The sequence below is a fragment of the Hevea brasiliensis genome, chromosome 2 (genome assembly GCF_030052815.1).
Source record: "Hevea brasiliensis isolate MT/VB/25A 57/8 chromosome 2, ASM3005281v1, whole genome shotgun sequence".
NCBI classification, from domain to species: Eukaryota; Viridiplantae; Streptophyta; class Magnoliopsida; order Malpighiales; family Euphorbiaceae; genus Hevea; species Hevea brasiliensis.
In genome coordinates, this window is record NC_079494.1 from 20,495,917 (window position 1) to 20,505,323 (window position 9,407).

Sequence of the window (9,407 nt, forward strand, 5' to 3'; positions counted from 1 at the left end):
AAATTTTAGGTCAATTTGGTCAACTTTGGTTCTGGTCATTTCTGGGCTTTGGTGTCTTCATAAGACTTGTAGTTATGGGTCTTAACTATTCTTGGTCAAAATTTCAGGTCAATTGGACCTGGTTTGAGTGAGTTATGGCCTAAACACTCACTGCTGCCCAATTGGTCATTTTTCAGGTCCTAATTGCACCTAATCCGAATTGGTCATTTTTTTAGGTCACCTTGCAAGCAGAATTTTGGTATGTTTTCTCAATGAAAGTTGGCACATTTTGTGCCTAGTTTCACCTCCAATTGGTCTCATACCAATTGAGGTTACACATTTAAAGTTATAGCTCTATTTGCACACTGCCCTCTATGTGTCTTTCAAACCCCAATTCAAACACATATTTACCTTGCAAAGTTTACTTCCATACCCTACCAATCTGTTTTGGTACATTACCAAAAGCATTTTCTACTTTACATTCATATTATTTTGGGCAGATTATCATTACCCTCAACACACCAAGTATAATTCACATTTACAATTTCTAAGTACCATTACATACACACCTAACCATTACAAATCTTACATACACTTTTCAATATCAATCTACATACATATCATCAATCCTTCTAGGTCAATATTCTGCCCACACTTCCTTCAATACATACAATTACTCAAGTGTTCCCAAGCTGCATAAACCTTCTTCAACATCAAAGTGCCGTCAATTTACCAATTCCCATCCAAGTGCATAAATCACCATATAAACATGAAATAATTCACTAGGTTACTAAATCACCATGATCAACATTATTTCTCATCAATTATATGCACAAATATCTCATCAAAAACGTGACTCATGGCTGTCCAAAATGAAAACAACAATAACTCTTCAAACTCAAAATTTTCCTTCACCAAACCAACACCCATAACATGCACACAAAACTTAACAAAGGAATTCTCAAAAAATGTAAACTTACCTTTGATTGTAACTTGCTAAACCTTCACCAAACTTCTCAAAATTGGTATCAATATCTTCCTTGTGATGTGTAGACCATTTTTCATGAAGCTATCAAAGTGATTGGAGTTGAAATGGAGAGAGGAAATCAAGCTCAAAACCAAATGGCAATGGAGGGTTTGTTTCTCTTCAATTCGGCATGGATGAGCTAAGTGAGGAAGATGAACTTTGAGTGGGAATAATCTGCCCACTTATAAGTATAATTAATCATTTTAATGTTCTTAGTGGTCCACTAACAAAATTAAATCATATTTTAAGCTAACTTCCCACTTATTCCACATTTAACCCATGATTTTAGCTATTTTCTTTAGGTACCACCAAATTAATTTTTCATTTCATTTTCTAAGTGTAATATTATTTATTTTTAATGGACATTTAGGTCAAAAGACACTTCGGGATGTCAAATGACCATAATGCCCCTGTTCGGGTTGCATTCCCGATTTTTGAGTATCTGGGTTTTATGCATTTTCAATTTCTCACTTTTCTTTGTACTAATTATTTAATTTTTCTTTGATCTTTCTAAAGATATTTATTCTTCAATAAGGGTCTATTTAAGTCCTAAAAATATTTTCTAGGGTTCCCATGATCCGAGAGCTAGTCAACGGTCCACGTAGTGACTTCCCGTCTGATCACCCATCGCTAGGTTTCCCGGCTCACTTACTCGGTTACATTTCTTTGCTATGATTTTTCCTTTGTTTTTCTTGTATTTTCTTTTCTTGTATTTCATTATTTATGTCTGCTCTCTCATATCAAGGTGTGGTTCTGGGCATCCTAGCTGTCCGGACAACACTAGTCACCGGATCAGCAGAATGCACTACCGAACTTAGGGGTGTTACAATTCTCCCCCCCTTAAATAAATTTCGTCTCGAAATTTTACCTGGCATTAGTCTCTGAACAGCTGTGGGTGTTGTCTCCTCATATCCTCTTCACGTTCCCAAGTAGCTTCCTGGCCTGAATGATGGTTCCACAGCACTTTAACCAGGTGTATCTGTTTGTTCCTCAGCTGCTTCACCTCATAAGCCAGAATTTTTATGGGTTCTTCCTCATATGAGAGGTCTGGATTTACTTCAATCTCCTCAACTGATAGTACATGAGATGGGTCTGATCTGTACCTCCTTAACATGGACACATGGAAGACATTGTGTATCCTTGCTAACTCTAGAGGTAATGCCAACCGATATGCCAAAGGACCCACTCTTTCCAGAACCTCATATGGTCCGATGAAATGAGGACTCAGTTTCCCCTTTCTGCCAAATCTCATAGTCCTCTTCCAAGGAGAAACTTTGAGGAACACTTTATCACCCACTGCGTATTCAATATCTCTTCTCTTCAGATCAACATAGGACTTCTGACGGTCTGATGCAGCTTTGAGTCTATCTCTAATCAATCTAGTCTTTTCCTCTGTCTACTGGACAATTTCTGGCCCAATCATCTTCCTTTCACCTACTTCATCCCAACATAGGGAAGTTTTGCACTTTCTGCCATACAAGGCTTCATATGGAGGCATCCCAATACTTGATTGGTAGCTGTTGTTATAAGCAAACTCAATCAAAGGCAAGTGTGTATCCCAACTACCTTTAAATTCAATCACACAAGCCCGTAGCATATCCTCCAATTTCTGAATAACCCTGTCGGTGGCCATGCATGCGTGGGTGGAATCTTTGTCTTTGAAGTTCAATCTAGTTCTTAGGGCTCTCTGAAGACTACCCTAGAATCTAGAAGTGAACCTAGGATCTCTGTCAGACACAATTGGTATTGGCACTCCATGCAATTTTAAAATTTCATATATGTACTATCTGGCCAATCTTTCCAGGCTATAGTCCATCCGGACTGGCAAAAAGTGAGCAGACTTGGTTAGTCTATCAACTATAACCTATACTATATCATGACTATTCTATGTCCTCGGAAATCTCGTCACAAAATCCATAGTTATCTATTCCCTTACAATGTTTCATAGGGTGCCACTTGTATGCTAGCTTGACACTCATTATTGTATACAAATTCTGTTAGTGGGATGTATCTGTCCCATCTCCTCTCGGATTCAATGACACAAGTTCTCGATATATTCTTGAGGGCTTGTCACATTTTACCGGTTATTATTATCATTTCATTTCATTATTTATAGGAACTCAATGAGTTTCCGAATTTACCTGAATTACTTGTTTCAATTGTCCATCTGTCTGAGGATGATACGTTGTACTTATATCTCTAAGCTTATAGCAATTACTGTGGTACTGATAGTTCACATTATTGTAACCGAGCTACTGACTCCAGCTACCTTACAAGTGTAGTCTTTCGACAGGCTAGTTCTGAAGTTTTAAATTTCTGACTAAAATTTTCACATTTATTTCCAGTAATAGTACCCTATTCGGGTGCAACTGTATCAATTTATAGATTACTTACAAATATTCTTACTTATTGTACCACGAGGAAACACGTAGCTCTACACAATAATCTAGTGTCGGTACTGTAATCTGCAGCTTACAATACAAACATTGAGAACACTATATAGTTACTACGTTATAACCTCATGGACTAGGTTTTCTAACATCTTATCTTTCTCGAATCCACTAATATCCCAAACCGATTCTGATTACAATTTCCTTTGACAATTACTAACAGTAACATCTTTGCCCTCATCTAGAGCAATTCTATTACTGTAACTTACTTTTAGGTCCTCTTGCCTTACATTAAGTAGGCTCGCCAATTAGCCTTATAATTTATGGTATGTTAGAAAATACTTTTAGCTAACAATTCTTCCAAAATTAATGCCAATCATACTTGTTATTATAGTTATTATCCTAAAGGACTAGTCACTAACGCATCAAATTTATCCCCTGTAAAGGAATAACAACGGAACATATAGTTCTGACACTAACACACAATTAAGTAGTGCTGGGATCAAATAATAACTAATTGTTTCTTTCAAAAATTAAGAACTTACCAGCAGCTACATCTGAAGTTTCTGCTCTTTCTCCTTGGTGCATAGTGGACGCTCTGACTGGTGCGCTACTATATTCGGGTTGATTCACTGTGTTATAGTGGTGAGGAGTACCAACTCTATTTCTATCTTGACTCTGACTGATGGTCTGTGAAATCCGGAGAGCAGATCGAGGTGGTTTAGCACAATCTTTAGCAAAGTGTCCAAGTTTTCCACAATTGTAACAGGCTCCAGAGGCCTTACGACAAATACCTCCATGATATCTTCTACAAGTTTCACATTGGCAGGAAGGGTAGGAACTTCTAGTTGTTCGACGACTAGATCTTAGTGGTCTCTGCCCTGATGATCCGCCTCTATCATATTTCTGAGTTTGGGGTTCCTCAAATTCTTTTCTCTTTCTCAAATTACTGTTCGAGCTCTGACCCATAGGTTTCTCCCTCTTTTCCATTTCATGTTGCCCTTGTGGGGGTTGGGTCTGTACTTGGGCTTGGGCTAACAGATTATCAGCCATTTGTTGGAAGAAAGTGGCCATTTGCTGGGCCATTTGTGCAGTAATTTGTACTGGTAAAACTGGTACAGTCGGGCCTTCGACACTTTGTGGAGCTGGGGCCTCAACTTGTACTTCTGCCATCACGGACTGTTCTATTATCTCATTCTTCTCTTCCATATCTTTCCACAAGATTCTCTATTACTGTATAACCAACATAAGGAGATTCCTCTCCATTAGTTCATATTTATGATGTAAATGTACTATATGTATCAAACATTTGGCGATTGTAGTTCTGGATAAAAAGATTTCAAATCCACAGTTCGAAATTTACTTTAAAAACTATTGCTCTGATACCACTAAAGCATGTCACACCCTACCCCTCTGTAAGGCATAACATGATCCCGTAGTATACCTAATGAATTACCAACTCCGTCTACTGATAACCCATTAAATACACTACAAGGGATATTCAAAACTTTTCTTACTTCTTTTACAGTGGTGAGCACTATTTACAGGTGTTAAAACCTTTTTGAACTGAAGTGATAGAATTGACACATTTGAATTAATTGGAATTTCTGTAAAAATTTTGGCAGAGTGCCCTCTGTATTTTGGATAAAACAGTTCTTCAGAAAACCTGTAAAAAGCACTTCAATATGTATTTGCAAATCTCAACTCCAACATATTTCTCAACACAACATTTTTCTCAACTCAAATCCGCAGTGATTTTTCAAAGACTGAGATACAAGAAATATAATACAAAACTATTCAAGTAAATGAAATCTCAAATTTACATTTACAATAATTTACATTTAATTACATACCAAAATATTTTACAAGAGTTTCTATACAACTGCTCAAATAATTTACATACATATTATTACATGCATACATCAAAACCTATGTACATGGGTATACCTATGATATACCTGGAGCTGATCTGAATATATCTTCAAGGAAATTTACTTACTGCTCTATGCTCTTCTTACCTGCGACAGCATACAAAGCTATCGCTGAGTGGTGAACTCAGTGGTGCACAACTATAATTTAAAACATAGTACACTATACATTGACAAAATTTACAGTAAATAATTTGGAAATCTGAATACTCATCAAATTCCAAAACTCAAAATATTCGTTGCCAATATTGTGAATCATTTGTATAAAATGACTTCGATCATAAAATTCAATTTATCAAATCATAACTAACCCTTTAGGTAATCCCAAGAAAATCAATTATACATAAGTCATAATTGAAATCACAATTCTTTACCATTCAAAAGCCATTCTATATCTCAAAAATCATTATGTATCTCAAAAATCATACTGTATCTCAAAAATCATACTGTATCTCAAAACTCATTCTTTATCTCAAAAACCATTCTTTATCTCACTAACTATGCAAGACTAATCCGAAAGGGCCATATTCGATGTGATTCTAACTCCCTATAGTCGGGGAGGTCGAATCAGATTCTAACTCCCTATGGTCGGGGAGGTCGAATCATCGTGCACAGTACCATCACAATAATGAATCTTCCGCAAGGGCCATAACAATAAAATAAACTTAGATCTAACCTCAAATCAGAGGAAAATCTAAGCCTGTGCACGTACCATGGTAATCAAAACACAACTAACTCCATTGTCTTCTCAACAAATGAGAGAGACGGGTAATAACCTAGTCAAGCATCTATAGTGAGATATAAAACAATATCACAATCCTTTTAGTGAGCATAAATCACAATATAATTCGATTCAAAGTCAATTCCAATATCCAATAATTTTTATGCTCATCACAATTCAAATCATAAATTTGCATTTTTCCATGAAAATTACCATCACAATTCAAAACATGCTATATCACAATTTTCCAAAACATAATTTATTCAATCCATAACAATGCTTAATACTTGTGGAAATACCATTTCACAAAGCAAAATTCATACATACTATAACAATTTCAATAATCATTGAATTAAATCCAATGCCTGTTAAACATGGTTCATAAGAAAATATGTCATTTAATCACATAAAATATTCAGAACAAAATCAGTTAAAAACTAGTTGTGCATAAACCTCTGATGACTATCTCCTGGTCTGGACTCAGTGTTTCCTTCCCTGTTCCTGAGTCTTTGGTAACTGAGAAACACAATTTAAAGTGTTTCAGTACTAAATTAAATTGTCTCTAACGATAATGTGTCGATAATTAATTCACTGAATACCTTTATTTGTTTAATCAACCCATATATCGACCCTCGATGTGTTTTAGGTAAATTAGGTTTTAGTGTCATTAATATGTCACATTCGATAGGGTTTTAGGGTTGGTACGTGTTACCAAACTCAATTCTATGTATATTGCGTTTTCTTGCATTTCATTGTAAATTGCTGGATTTCGGGATACTAGTTTGACCTAGCCGGACGGCCTAGTTCCCTCGGTTTTCGGGTTTCGGTCAAAACTATAAACTTGTAGATCTATGTCTTATTGCACGCGGGGCAAAATTTCAGGTCAATCCGAGTTAAGTAGACCAAGTTATGGTCATTACACTATTGCTGGTCAAATGGCATCACATTAAGTAAATTTTAGGTCAATTTGGTCAACTTTGGTTCGGCCAGTTTTTGGACCCGAACTTGTGCAAGCTTTTTGACTTGCTTCTGGTCATTTCTGGGCTTTGGTGTCTTCATAAGACTTGTATTTATGGGTCTTAACTATTCTTGGTCAAAATTTCAGGTCAATTGGACCTGGTTTGAGTGAGTTATGGCCTAAACACTCACTGCTGCCCAATTGGTCATTTTTCAGGTCCTAATTGCACCTAATCCGAATTGGTCATTTTTTTAGGTCACCTTGCAAGCAGAATTTTGGTATGTTTTCTCAATGAAAGTTGGCACATTTTGTGCCTAGTTTCACCTCCAATTGGTCTCATACCAATTGAGGTTACACATTTAAAGTTATAGGTCTATTTGCACACTGCCCTCTATGTGTCTTTCAAACCCCAATTCAAACACATATTTACCTTGCAAAGTTTACTTCCATACCCTACCAATCTGTTTTGGTACATTACCAAAAGCATTTTCTACTTTACATTAATATTATTTTGGGCAGATTACCATTACCCTCAACACACCAAGTATAATTCACATTTACAATTTCTAAGTACCATTACATACACACCTAACCATTACAAATCTTACATACACTTTTCAATATCAATCTACATACATATCATCAATCCTTCTAGGTTAATATTCTGCCCACACTTCCTTCAATACATACAATTACTCAAGTGTTCCCAAGCTGCCGCAAACCTTCTTCAACATCAAAGTGCCGTCCAATTTACCAATTCCCATCCAAGTGCATAAATCACCATATAAACATGAAATAATTCACTAGGTTACTAAATCACCATGATCAACATAATTTCTCATCAATTATATGCACAAATATCTCATCAAAAATGTGACTCATGGCTGTCCAAAATGAAAACAACAATAACTCTTCAAACTCAAAATTTTCCTTCACCAAACCAACACCCATAACATGCACACAAAACTTAACAAAGGAATTCTCAAAAAATGTAAACTTACCTTTGATTGTAACTTGCTAAACCTTCACCAAACTTCTCAAAATTGGTATCAATATCTTCCTTGTGATGTGTAGACCATTTTTCATGAAGCTATCAAAGTGATTGGAGTTGAAATGGAGAGAGGAAATCAAGCTCAAAACCAAACGGCAATGGAGGGTTTGTTTCTCTTCAATTCGGCATGGATGAGCTAAGTGAGGAAGATGAACTTTGAGTGGGAATAATCTGCCCACTTATAAGTATAATTAATCATTTTAATGTTCTTAGTGGTCCACTAACAAAATTAAATCATATTTTAAGCTAACTTCCCACTTATTCCACATTTAACCCATGATTTTAGCTATTTTCTTTAGGTACCACCAAATTAATTTTTCATTTCATTTTCTAAGTGTAATATTATTTATTTTTAATGGACATTTAGGTCAAAAGACACTTCGGGATGTCAAATGACCATAATGCCCCTGTTCGGGTTGCATTCCCGATTTTTCGGTAATACCGGGTTTTGTCTGTTTTTCGATTTCTCACTTTTCTTTGTACTAATTATTTAATTTTTCTTTGATCTTTCTAAAGATATTTATTCTTTAATAAGGGTCTATTTAAGTCCTAAAAATATTTTCCAGGGTTCCTCGTAGTCCAGGGCTAGTCAACGGTCCACGCCGTGACTTCCCGGTGCGGTCACCCATCGCTAGGTTTCCCGGCTCACTTACTCGGTTACATTTCTTTGCTATGATTTTTCCTTTGTTTTTCTTGTATTTTCTTTTCTTGTATTTCATTATTTATGTCTCCTCTCTCATATCAAGGTGTGGTTCTGGGCATCCTAGCTGTCCGGACAACACTAGTCACCGGATCAGCAGAACGCACTACCGAACTTAGGGGTGTTACAGTACTGCTAACTAAACCCTATTGGCATGCCAAACTATCCAAACCAATCATGTTAGGTATAATAGGGCATTTGAAACTTTTAAATTCTTCAATTTGTGCATTTCAAGTTTTGGGGTCACTATTCACCTCATTGGTCAACAAAAATGTTGACTTTTGGATAGAAAATATGTGTATTAGTTTTAACACCCCAAACATACCACATTTTGTATTTAAAACTTGTTGGAATTGATTGCCATTTCCATTTCTCAACTTAAATCTAAGAGGGCAGAAATTTCAGTTTTGGAGACCCAATTTTACTGTTCCATTGGGCCCTGTTGCAGTGGGAATTTGAGGAAATGGTAAACATGAAAGTTGTTCCTTTTTTTGTCTATTTGAATTTTCTTTTTTGAATCACTCCATTTGGAGTTTTGTAGCTCTAGATATTGCCCAAAAACCACAGCTGGCCGGATTGCCATTCTGCAGAAATTACCATATCTATAGTAACATGAACAGTGACTGCCACTGCCATTTGGGTTAGGTTCTAGC